The sequence below is a fragment of the Ambystoma mexicanum genome, chromosome 1q, assembly GCF_040938575.1.
Source record: "Ambystoma mexicanum isolate Mex_15411 chromosome 1q, UKY_AmexF1_1, whole genome shotgun sequence".
NCBI lineage: Eukaryota > Metazoa > Chordata > Amphibia > Caudata > Ambystomatidae > Ambystoma > Ambystoma mexicanum.
In genome coordinates, this window is record NC_090922.1 from 996,006,860 (window position 1) to 996,019,744 (window position 12,885).

Here is a 12,885-nt window from a genome sequence, read left to right on the forward strand (position 1 = left end):
TTGCCAAAACTTTGATGAAAATGTTGCATTCCACATTAATAGAAATAGGTCTATAGTTCTTTGGGAGGTCAGAATCTTTTTGAGCTTACGGGAACAGAATTAATAATGCTTCTGTGAATGTTCCAGATGAGAAATGTCTGACTGAAACAAGAAAACAATGCCTCCAGTTTAGGGGATATAGAAGTAGAGAAGTGGTTAAAGAATTTGATGGATAAGCCATCTGGGCCGGGTGCCTTGCCTGTTCGTAAAGTAGAAATCGCACAAGTTATCTCATGGATATTGATAGTAGCATGCAGGCCTTTAAGATTGGACTCAGGATATTAATCTCTTTTGATGTTATGAAACAAAAATCCAAATCTGTTGGCGCAGTATGCATTTCTGGGGAGTATACATTACAGTAGAATGTTTTGAATAAGTGCAGGATGTCATTAGATTTGGTGACAGTAATGCCATGCAAGTGTTTACTGTGTGAGATAAAATGTTTCTCTTTTTGAGATTTGAGATATGACACAAGAGCTTTGCCCGCTTTATTGGAGGCTTGACACATCTTAGCTTTATATTTCAATACGGTACCAATTCCGTTAGTTTCTTATTAATGTGAATTCACAAGGACAATACCTCATGATGTCCTGTTTGAGGGGGGGGATAAATAATATTGTTTCTCAGCTCTATTAAGTAGATCTATTAAGTAGATTAAATAATGTATGCAGCTCCGTTTCATATTCCTTTTTCTGCCTCTAAAGGCAGCCTTAAGAGCATCCCAGTTATTAGGCGTTGACGTATCATAATTCTTAATGTCCTGGATAAACTGATGTGTAAAACTAGTAACTGTCTGCATAAAGGGACTCATTGTAAGTTTGCCGGTCCAGTAACAATGGTACGGTAAGCTTGCCGGTACTGTTGTTATCGGACCGGCAAACTAAGAGTGCTGCTCGCCGGTGCCTTTCCAGCCGCGAGGTCTGACCCAGCGGGCGGACCGGCATGCGCGAGCATACCATGTCGGATGCACCGGCACCATTCACGAATGGTGCCGGTGCATTCGGCCTCCCCATTCCCACTGAGTCCAATGGGACTCATATGGGAACTGGGACTAAAATTTACCAGCACCCGGGAATGGGCAATTACCGGGTGTGCTGGGGCTGTAATGCCCCAGTAGTTGCCCATTCCCGGGTGCTGGTAAATTCGTGACTCCGGCACGGCTACCGCCAGGGTCATAATGAGGCCCAAAGTGTTTGTCTTGTAATAATATATTATTGAATCGCCATCTGGTGGAGTGTTTTTGAATATCGAGGAAATCAAATGTGGTTATAACGGGGCGTGATCAGAGATGATAATATTGGTAATTTGGGAGTCAATGATTGTACCTGACAGAGATTTAGCAGCAAAAATATAATCAAGACATGAGAGATTGTCTTGTGGAAGGGAATGAAAGCTATATTAAGCATCTGTGGGGTGAGAGAGCCTCCAAGTATCTATCAGGCCTAATAGGGCTATACAACAAATGAATGAGTAATGGGATTTGGAGCGTTTAAAAATGCATCTAGATTTCCAGTCAAGAAACAGGTCAAGAACATTACTAAAATCACCACAAACAATAAGGTTAGGAAGATTAAACTATAAAACAATTTTTTGTAAAGTATCCCAAAATCCTAGATCAGGGGCTGTTGGTCCATAAATGTTCATAATGTATATTGCATCCAGTCCAATTAGCAGTTTTACCCAAACCCATCTTCGTTCATTATCTGTGCCCTGATCAAGTAACCTATAGGGAAGATTATTGTTAATTAATATCGCAACACCATTTTGTTCCCTAAGGGCAGGGCTAGAGATAACCTCTTGAACCCAAAATGACTTAAGTTTCATGTATTCCATTAAGGATAAATGCGTCTCTTGAATGCAGACAACAGAGGGATTACATTTCTTAAGGTGCGCAATAATTATATATCGTCTAATTGGGTTATTTATACCCTTAACATCCTATGAGACACTGCGAAAACGCATCATAATGACTCAAGAGCAATATGCGAGGCATATAAACATCATAAAAAAAGAATTCAGAGATCTGTACCTTTGCAATTGTACATAATGCAGCTAGTCGGGCAGGGTAGAACACATACGGTAGACACAAAAGGAAGGGTAAGGGAATGTAAAAACTTGATATTAATATAGTAGAGTTAAGAGAAGTATATAAAATAGAAGTAAACTGAGTGGCGCGATAAACGTAGGACTAAACAAGCACATCAAGTTTACAAAAGAGGAAGTCAGAGAGAGAAATAGAGGAGTGTGTGACACCAAGGAGGACCAAAAATCGATCTAACGTGGAGACGACTACCCAGACACCGTCCCCCCATGAACTATAGAAATGTTAACGTGACTGCAATGCAAGACAAATAACAAAAATATGAGGTAGAGTGAAAAATCCTTAGAAAACCCATGTGGCAGAGGCAGAGGGATAAAGAGGCAATGATGTATCCATCTCGTCATTTTTAGGGATCTAATGAAAGTCTTAAAATCAGCGGGATCATCGAAGACTGAGGTTCTGCCATTGATGGTGATCTTAAATGAACATGGATGATAAAGGCCATATCTCACGTTGAGTTGTTTTAAGGCCGGTGATAGCTGAGGAATTGCTTTCTCCGCTTGACAGTCTACTTAGCTATATCCTGTGGGATAAAGATTCTATTGCCATGCCAAATGAGGGAGTTCTTTTCTTTTGCCTTGGTTATAATAAGTTGTAGTTGTGTATATATAACAGTAAAAAGATTAGAGTGCGTGGCATGAGATGAGCAGATTGAGAAGATCTCACAGAGCCAATATGATGTGCCCTTTGAATATTGAAGGTGATATCTGATGGAGTGTGAAGCAGAGCAATTTTTTAAAGAAATAAAATGGCGCTGCTTCCCTCACACCCTTCAGGTAAACCCGAAATACAAAGGTTGTTAGTCCACCCTCTATTTTCTAATTCCTCATTGTGCGACTGTGGGTCCTTAACAGATTTTTCCAGGAGAAAAACTCTTGGGGAGATATTCTCCACAGAACTCACTCTATGTTCCACCTCCTCCATTCTGTTTTAAAATGCGCTCCATTTGTCATCCAATTGCTGCAGTTTATGATTAGTAGCCTCTATAAAAGGTTTAAGCGACCTTATCTCTTGTAGTAGAATATCCATGTTAACCTCTGTAGGTGAAACAGGGGGAGGCAATTCAAATTTTGCTCTTTTATTAGTGGCAGGTGTGAGAAAGCTGAAGATGACTCACCCACTAGCACCCGAGGATCTGTCACCCAGGTGGTCAGGACACGGCCATCGCTATTGGATCCAGATCCTGGGTGTGGACCAGTGCGGGAGGATCACCTGGATGGGGGGTTCTCAGGAAGTGGCAGTGGGACACCGAAGGGTGAGACACGGTATCCCCTTTCCTGTAGCACCTTTTCCTCATCCTAATAGGTCGGATATCATGAAGTTCAACCACCACCCTTTCCCGACACAAAAACTTTCTCACAGAAAGTTCATTGTGAGCGTCAATGGACTAACACAAGTGCCGTATGCTATGATATTTTATTTATATTGCACCCATACACAAGTGTTTCCTTTGTATACCTGACATGTTCCAACACCCTGCTCAGGCAAGGTCAGGCAATTACTAATCATTACACACACCTGACTCCCATTACAATTCCCCACACAGATAAAAGGTGAAGCACGAAAGCACACTCTGAGCGAAGAAAAGCACACGAGGAAGCAGCAGTTCCAAGATGGTGATTTAAAACAAGGAGAAAGGCAGCAAGACCAGAGAGGGTTGCAAGGAGGGAAGTACCCTTGCCCTCTAGACACTGTTACTTTCATGAGCCTTGGAGAGTCAGAAGCCTGAGATCGGGAACTGAGACTGATCTATCCGGCACTGTGCATCAAAGGTATCCGGGGTGCTCCCGTGTTGGTAACCCAGGCCGGGAGGAGCAATTGCCGCCATGGTATTGTCCTTGGCTCCTGCAAGAAAGCTGTGCCAGTAGAAGCAGCACAGCCGGTGAGTCGGAGAAGCCGATACAAAATCAGCTTGTGTTTGAATCAAGGTTGCAAGCGGCAACATTGTATGAAGGAATTCACAAAGGACAGTGTTTGAATCGCATGTAATGAGAGGCACGAACAAGTGGAAAATGAATGTACTTTGAAAGGCAAAGTAAGATACCTGGTACAGAGTGGTCGAGCGCCATGTGGGCATTCATTTGAAGGACTCTGTTAGGTATCCAACTGAATGGTAACTATATTGTAAAAAGGAACTTTATATCGAAGTGGTCCTGCAACGAATCAAGCTAAACCCTGTGCACATTCGAAAGTCTTTGATAAATGTAGAGTGAACTACAATTGGTCCGAGCCAAGCTTAAGGACACTAATTGGATACAAACAAGGGTTCTGAGCCCGGCTGAGGGGGTTCCGGGGTGAACCGCAAGTGACCCGAGAAGGAATAAAGGGATCCAAGCCCAGCTGAGGGGGATCTGGGATGAATTGTGAGTTACCCGAGAAGGAATACCTTTGGAAATCATAAAATAAAGGGATCTGAGCTCATCTGAGGTAGATCCAGGGATAGATACCCAAGTCATACAATTATAAGAAGAAAATAACTTTCTATGTTTGTTTTGTACATCAGGCCCTCCGAATAAAGATACTTTGATGAAAAAGAGACTTGAGCACAGAAGGCCCTGATGTTGGAATTGGAACTGTGCCCTCGTGTCAAGGAAGCCAGAGTGTGTGCTTGGTTCAGGTGAACCACCTTGCCCGTGCTGAAAACCTGGGGAAGTGAGGCCAACAGTCCGAACATCCTGACTTATCATTTTGTGAACACTTCTTTCTTTTTCATGAACATTCCCCCACATTATTTGTAAATTAGCTGTAAGGATTGCCAATAGGTTTTTTAGTATAGGCCCTTTTATTTTGACAAGACTCCACATGGACTGCATTCTTTATTATTTGATGGTAGTAGCTTGCTCCCATCTTAGATTTAGGTTTAGATAGGTGTTTATCACACCCCTTTGAAAGTTCAATAAACACCCTTGAACTGTGGTCACGTTTGTCTGTCTTACTTCGATACCATTCCTTCCTTACATATGGTGTCAGGCATGGGATGTGACTCAATTGAAATAAATTGGGGAAGCCTAACATTTCAGAAGCTTAGTCATAGAGCCCCCAACCCCTCTGTTGCTATGAAATAATCAATATGCTCTATCCGTAGCAGTAGTGAAACTACTATCCCTCCTGGGAAAAGAGGAATGATTCCTACAGACTTGGTTTTAATCCCCTCCTGGGTGTTACATAAGATTGGCCCCAAAATCTAGCCTAGCTTTGAATTTCGGTATAGACGTTCTGGCAGGCGTCCTTGATCCTGACTTTTGTGTAGACATAAAGGTTTGCTTACAGAATCATGGTGAAATCCCATGTGAAGTACATCGGGGGGACCACATTGGCCAAGGAATTCTGGAAAAGGCTCTGTTACCTAATTTTAAAGAAAGCAAACCAGACAAAACAGAAAGTGGTACCTTAGGCTTTGGGGAAGCTGATAAACCTCCTAACATCAAAGGGAGAAAGGGAGAAGAGCCTACCATCTATCCGGTCCTGGCCTTCACCCAGCAAAATGATCCAGCACTCGTTGAAACTTTTTTACATTTACAAGCTATTCCAGAAGGTGAATGTAAAGAAAAGGGGAACCCTTTTTTCTTCTTACAACAGGGGTTGCTACATAGAAAAGAAACAGCGATAGAAGGCTTAGGTAAAACACAGTAATCCCCAAAACCCACCGAAAGATCGTACTAGAGATTGCACATTCCCATCTGACCCGGGAGACACTTAGGAAAATCCAAAACCTAGGCACATATCAGTGGGAAATTCTACTGGCCAGATATCCATGCTGATTTACAACCCTTTATCCAGACGTGTAAAATATGTCAAAAGACCAGCTCTCATATCCTATTGCCCGCCCCTCTGAATCCTTTACCAATCATAGAAGTCCCTTTCTCAAGAATCGAGATGGACATCATTGGGTCTTTAGAAACATCTAGACTGCACAAAAAATATGTCATCGTGATTGTTGACCACGCAACCAGATAACCCGAGGTATTCCCTACATGGAAAACCATACTACCCAGCAAATCCTAAAGCACCTCCTACCATATTTTTCCTGGGTTGTCTTTCCTAAGGAAATCCTGACAGATCAAGGTTGAAATTGTATGAGCAAGCTCATGTATGAAGTCAAAGAGCTACTCCATATTACCACATTACGAACTTCCGTATACCATCCCTAAACATATGGTTTGGCAGAGATATTCAATGGAACACTTAAAATGATCCTAAGAAAGTTGGTAAAGAGAGGAAGAACTGGTACTGAATTATCTCCTGGGCACTATTTACAGTGAGGAAAACCCCTCAGGCATCTACTGGATTCTCTCCTTTTGAACTACTCTAGGGTAGAGAACCTAGAGATGTCCTGGACCTGCTGCAGGAGACCTGGGAAGAATGAGAATAGGCACCCATTCTTCTCTCGCAAAGCACTAACAGATTGCGAGAGCATATGAGACTGGTTCGAGATCTAGTCTGTACTCATGTGGAAAAAGCCCAAATCCAACAAAAATCCACTTACGACAAAAAGGTGAGCTTAAGATCGTTTTCCATAGGCACAAAGTACTAGTCCTCTTACCCACTTCGGAAAATAAGCTTTCCTCTAAGTGGCACGGGCCATATGAAATACTTGAACGAACGAGAACCTGTACTTATAAAGTAGCCCAACCTGACAGGAAACAAAATGTCCATCTATATCATATAAATATTTTAAAAGAGTGGAAGGAAAACCCGTCGGCCACCCAGGCCATGATACTGTCCTGTTTGGTACCAGAAGAGATAGACAACTTTGAATTCATTCCTCCAGAGCTATCTATTTAACAACAAGAAGATTTACAAGACTTAGTCACATCATTTCCCAATGTATTATCGTAGAAACCAGGAAAGTCAAAGGCACCTATCACTATATTAGAACACCTAAGGCAAAAGTAGTTCATCTAAAACCGTATAGACTCCCGGAAGCCTGTAAACAGATAGGGGTTAAGGAAGTGAATAAAATGTTGAGAGCAAATATTATTGAGCCCTCTTGAAGCCCATGGTCCTCCCCTATCATACTGGCCACCAAACCCGACCATTCCTGGAGGTTTTGCATAGATTTCCGTCAAGTTAATGCCATTTCCGACTTCGATGCATATCCCATGCTATGCATTGATGACCTAATTGATAAACTCAGAAACTCCACTTTTCAATCCGCCCTAGACCTAACGAAAGGGTACTGGCAGGTCCCAGTATATGGGCCTGATAAGGAAAAGACAGCTTTCTCAACGCCCTTAGGACTATTTCAGTTCAAAGTCCTCCCTTTAGGGTTACACAGAGCTCCAGCCATGTTCCAACGACTTATGGACTAACTATTACGGCCCTACTCCGAGTTCTGTGGAGTTTATATTGACCATATTGTCATTTATAGTAAAACTTGTGTGGACCACCTTTTCCATCTCTTTACTATTATGAGAGCCCTCAGAGAGGCCGGCCTAACTGCCAATCCATCCAAGGGCAGATTGGCCCAGTTAGTCGTGAAATAGCTTGGCTTCTTTGTAGGGAATTGTAGTGTACAACCTCAACACGAGAAAGTGAAGGCTGTCTTAGACACCCCTACACCTACAAATAAAAGAGATCTCAGAGCATTTCTAGGGTTAATCAGTTATTACCACAGGTTTATCCGAAACCTCTCAGATAGAACAGCTAGGCTGACAGACAAACTGAAGAACGCCGAACCCCAGAAAATTCACTGGACTGACAAGGATGATCTATGTTACAACAACCTAAAACAAACCCTGTGTCAGAACCCGATCCAAAAGGTAGTAGATTCCTCAAAAGAATTTGTATTGCAAACAGACGCCTCCCTTACAGGTCCCTTACAATTATTGCATCTTCTCTATCTTTATAAACATTTCCAAGTTCATTAAGTAAGGTAGAACCTGTATCTAATGTAATCTTATAATATAATCCAATTCTCTTACATTTATATGTGTATCGCCAAAAGAGAGCAAACTCAATTCCCAATGTATAACCGGGAATGGGACCAAATTTGGGAGCCCTAGCACTGTTCGCCATATTCTTCCTTCCAAGAGGTCCAACCAGGGACGTCATTTCACCAAAATTCCAGGGGTAGCGGAAGTGACATCACACGACCTTTGACCCCTGGTGACATCACAGGAAGTGATGTCATTTGATCCCACCCCGAAGTGATATTGCGGGATGCGATGGAACGCAACCTTTCACCCGTTGACAAAACAGGAAGTGCGATCGCATAGCTTTGTACACTACAAAAAATATGGTTACAATATCACTATTACAGGGTTAGGAGCAGTCTTATGACAAGTCTGTGATGGATTAGAACATCCCATCCTGTTTACGAGTAACAAACCTTTCCCACATGAAACAAATTACTCTGTGCTGGAATTAGAGGCCCTTGCCATCAAGTGGGCCATTATCTACCTTACTTACTACTTCCTAGGAAGAAAGTTCACACTCGTTAGGGACCTTTCTCCATTAGTTTGGATTAGCCCAAGCAAGGACTTCAACCCTCGAGTCATCTGATGGTTCATAGACCTGCAACCCTACTGTTACACTGTGGAACACCAAAAAGGTAAAGACCAAGGGAATGCAGATATCTTTTCCCAGTTCCCTGTGAAACAGATGTGGCTACATCGCATGGGGGAAGGGTATGTGAGAAACCTGAAGGTGTCTCACCCCCTAGTCCTCAGGCATCTGTCATCCAAGTGGCCAGGTCATGGCCATCACTATTGGATCAAGTTCCTGGAGGTGGACCAGTGGGGGAGGACCACCTGGATGGGGGGTGCTCAGGGAGTGGAAGTGGGACACCGTAGGGTGAGACACAGTATTCCCTTTCCTGTAACAACTTTCCCCATCCTACCAGGTAGGATATCTAGAAGCTCAACCCCAACCCCTTTCCCGAAATGAAGACTTTCTCACGACAGTTCATCGTGAGCGACAACGGACTAACACCGGAGCCGTATACCTGAATTGTTCCATCACCCTGGTCAGGCAAGGTCAGGCAATTACAAATCATTACACACACCTGACTTCCATCACACTTCCCAACACGGATAAAAGGCGGAGCACGAACGCACACTCTGAGCAAGGAAAAGCACACGAGGAAGCAGCAGTTCCAAGATGGCGATTTCACACAAGGAGAAAGGCAGCGAGAGCGGAGAGGGTTGCAAGGAGGAAAGTGCCCTTGACCTCTAGACACTGTTACTTTCACAAGCCTTGGAGAGTGATAAGCATAAGACCGGGAACTGACGCTGATCCCTCCGACACTGTGCGTCAAAAGTATACGGGGCACTCCTGTGTTGATAACCCAAGCTGGGAGGAGTAATTGCTGCTGTGGTACTGTCCTTGGCTGCTGCAAGTAAGCCGTGCCAGTAAAAGTAGAACAGCCGGTGAGTCGGAGAAGCCAATACGAAATCAGCTTGTGTTTGAACCAAGGTTGTGCTTGAATCGCATGTGATGTGAGGCGTGAACAAGTGGAAAATGAATGCACTTTGAAAGGCAAAGTAAGATACCTTGTACAGAGAGGTCCAGCGCCACGTGGGCAATCATTCGAAGGACTCTGTTAGGTATCCAACTGAATGATATGGTTAAAAAAAGGAACTTTATATCCGAGTGGTCCTGAAACGTGTCAAGCTAAACCCTGTGCACATTCGAAAGTCTTCAATAAATGTAGAGTGAACTATAATTGGTCCAAGCCCAACTGAGGGAGACTAATTGGATACAAAGATGGGATCTGAGCCCAGCTGAGGGGGATCCGGGGTGAACAGTGATTCATCCGAGAATGCTTTTGGAAATCGTAAAATAAAGGGAACTGAGCCCAGCTGAGGGGTGTCGGGGAAAGGCACCCAAGTCATATAATTGTAAGAAGAAAATAACTTTCTATTTTTGTTTTGTACATCAGGTCCTCCAAATCAAGAGACTTTGATGGAAAAGAGACTTGAGCACAGAAGGCCCTGATGCTGGAATTGGAACTGTGTCCTCGTGTCAAGCAATCCAGAGTGTGTGCTTGGTTCGAGTGAACCGCCTTGCTCTGTGCTGAAAACGTGGGCAAGGGAGGCCAATGGCCGAACACCCTGATTTATCATTTTGTGAACACTTCTTTCTTTTTCATGAACATTGCCCCACATTATTTGTAAATTAGCGGTAGGGATTGGCAATAGTTTTTTTTAGTATAGGCCCTTTTATTTTGACAAGACTCCACGTGGACTGCATTCTTTATTATTTGATGGTCATAGCTTACTCCCATCTTAGATTTAGGTTTAGATAGGCATTTATCACACCCCTTTGAAAGTTCAATAAACACCCTTGAACTGTGGTCACTTGTGTCTGTCTTACTTCAATACTATGCCTTCCTTACAAAGGGAGGACAGCTGCTTGGGGTTCCTTATTGCCTGATAGAGTCTTGGCACCACTTCTCACTCAGTCCATAATAATGACGATGATAAATAGCTATGAATATAAGTTTAAGTATCCCAGCGGAGTTCATAGCTTGAAAAAGAAAATGCCTTCAGCAAGGAAGAAGGCTATCAATGCATAGGCAGATATGAAAGTGCCATAATCCTATATAAATGATCAAGGCCGCTTCCACCACGTACAAGATGTAATTAATAATAAAGTTACCTTTGCAGAGAAAAGTAAGCTCTAATATCCGTATATATTCTCATGTCCATTAGGTGGCGATGAAGATATACCAGCAGGCCTTTTCCGTGTGCAACTTGCGGCGTTGCGTGAGGAAATTAAACCGAGCTTCACCGCAGCATCAACGGCTTTCTGTAGCAGCTCTTCTCAGTACGAAGACCAGAGGTTCCCAGTCAGCATAAATACCCCGTCATAAAGGCAAAAAAGCAAAAGCGGACCACACCACCAGCAATGCCCAGTACATTCAGGTATTTATAAGAAAGAAAAGTTTATCCAGCATTGCGGTATGAGATGTTTTCTTAAAGCACGTGTGGGAGATGCAGCACTAGGCAGCCATCTTCGTCGGTGCCAGACCACTCCCGCCCAGTCCTAATATTTTAAATTTTTATGAAATTATAAAATGATGCAGGTAATCGATCTCACAAAGGGTGGTCTGCTAAACAGACACTTTGCCCCCTTTAAGAAAGCTCCATGCCAAGGCTTTATTGAACACCTATGCCCTGCTGCACAAGTTTCCAGATATGCAGCTCCTGCTCTTCAGTAGAACACAACAGGTGCAAGGGTCGCAGTGCCCTGTTTGACAGCTGCTTTAACACCAATGGCACTGAAGGCAGAGCTTGCATTTAAATCTGATCCAAAACCATAATACATTTGAAGAACTGTTTGTCTGGTGGCAGGGTAATCTCTAATATGTCATTGTAAAGACTGGTAGGGGGTGTCTGTACTTCCGCTCTCTATATGGTAGAGGAGAGACACAGAGGACCCCAGCCAAGATTCTCTATTATTGGTACGTGGTCGAGCAATCAAGACCTAGCTTCTCAGGAGGTGATGCGGGCTGGTTCTTAAGTACAGTGTAGTCCCCGAAACCCCACAAAGGAATGTCCAACCACTGTATTACTGAAAACACAGTCTTTATATAATTAATATTCAATGGTATGTACACGATCACAATAACGCACTTTGTACTCAGAAGTCAATAATGATAAACATATACAATTCTAAAGTGGTACCACTAATGTTATTGAATCTTATTAAAGTGCATCAACTGTACGGTTAAAATGTCACACTGATCAATAACGAGTAAACCAGCAATAGAGATAGGAAGGAATGCAAGATGGTTGAAACAATAGGCAGAATTCTGACCCCTACCCTTAGGCACAGTTCTGCGTGGAGATCCCCCCACCTGGGCAACCTGTAAAATAAAGATATATCGCACAAGCCCAGTCCATATGTTCAATAGTCTCACTTCTTCCTATTAAGGTTTTACCCCCCCCCAATGTACCTGGTGGAGTAGAGTTCACCGACGATGCGTCGACCGATCCTTCTTGAGTGCCTCCCTTTCAGGCAGGAGCCACGGATCGTCGAGAGGTGTCGGGGAACTTGGCGTTCGGTGTCGGGGAATCGACGGCCCTTCTTGAGTGTCCTCCCTTTAAGGTGGGAGTCACGGGTCGTGGAACGTCCGACGGTGAACAGGGTGAACTACGGCAGGAAGGTGGCACCTTCGTTCCTAGCGGTGCTCGTCGATGACAGAGCATTGGCATGCTGCAAGGAAGAAGCGTGCGGGGCATCTCAGTGACGATAGTTCTGGACCGCAAAGAGATGAAGAACTGTGGCCCAGCAAGGGCGTCGAGTTGTCGGCGTCTCTGTGGTCCTTAGGTGGCAGGAAACCCACCGGGGGATGCTCCTCGGCGCGTCGACGGTCAGGCTTTCTCCAGCGGGAGACAAGCGGGTGACGATGCAGACGAGAGCGTCCGATGATCAATTGAAGTTCTTAGGCAAACGGGAGCACGGCGGCTCCGAACGGCGATGGCGGTCGTCGACAGTGGCGGACAACAGTCCAAGTGCTTCTCCTTGGAGTTCCGCAGAAGTCGCCGTATCGGGTCGGCAGCCTGTCGAAGGTCTGTCTACCAGGGAGCGTTGGCAAAGATCAGCTGTGCACGATGGTCCCTCGTAGCTCGGGAAGAGGGCGCCTTACCAGGTCCTCTCTGGGTCAGTCCTTGGAAACACAGCAGCCTTCAGATTGCGAGGGAGAGCCACAGCACTCCTTCTCGTCCAGCGGGGGTTTCAAGGTCAAGCGTTAGTTACTCCAGTTACTCGTCGTAGTAGACTTCAGCTTCTGAACACGA

The 12,885-nt window shown here is 44.2% G+C and overlaps 1 long non-coding RNA gene across 1 annotated transcript in view; it reads left to right on the top strand.

Moving 5' to 3' along the window:
* The window catches only part of LOC138540135 (uncharacterized), a 45,314-nt gene that overhangs the window by 7,803 nt on the left and 24,626 nt on the right, over nt 1-12,885 (top strand). The window contains exon 2 of the long non-coding RNA XR_011288198.1: nt 10,795-11,007. This is a non-coding gene — a long non-coding RNA (uncharacterized lncRNA). The remainder of the gene's footprint in view (nt 1-10,794; nt 11,008-12,885) is intronic.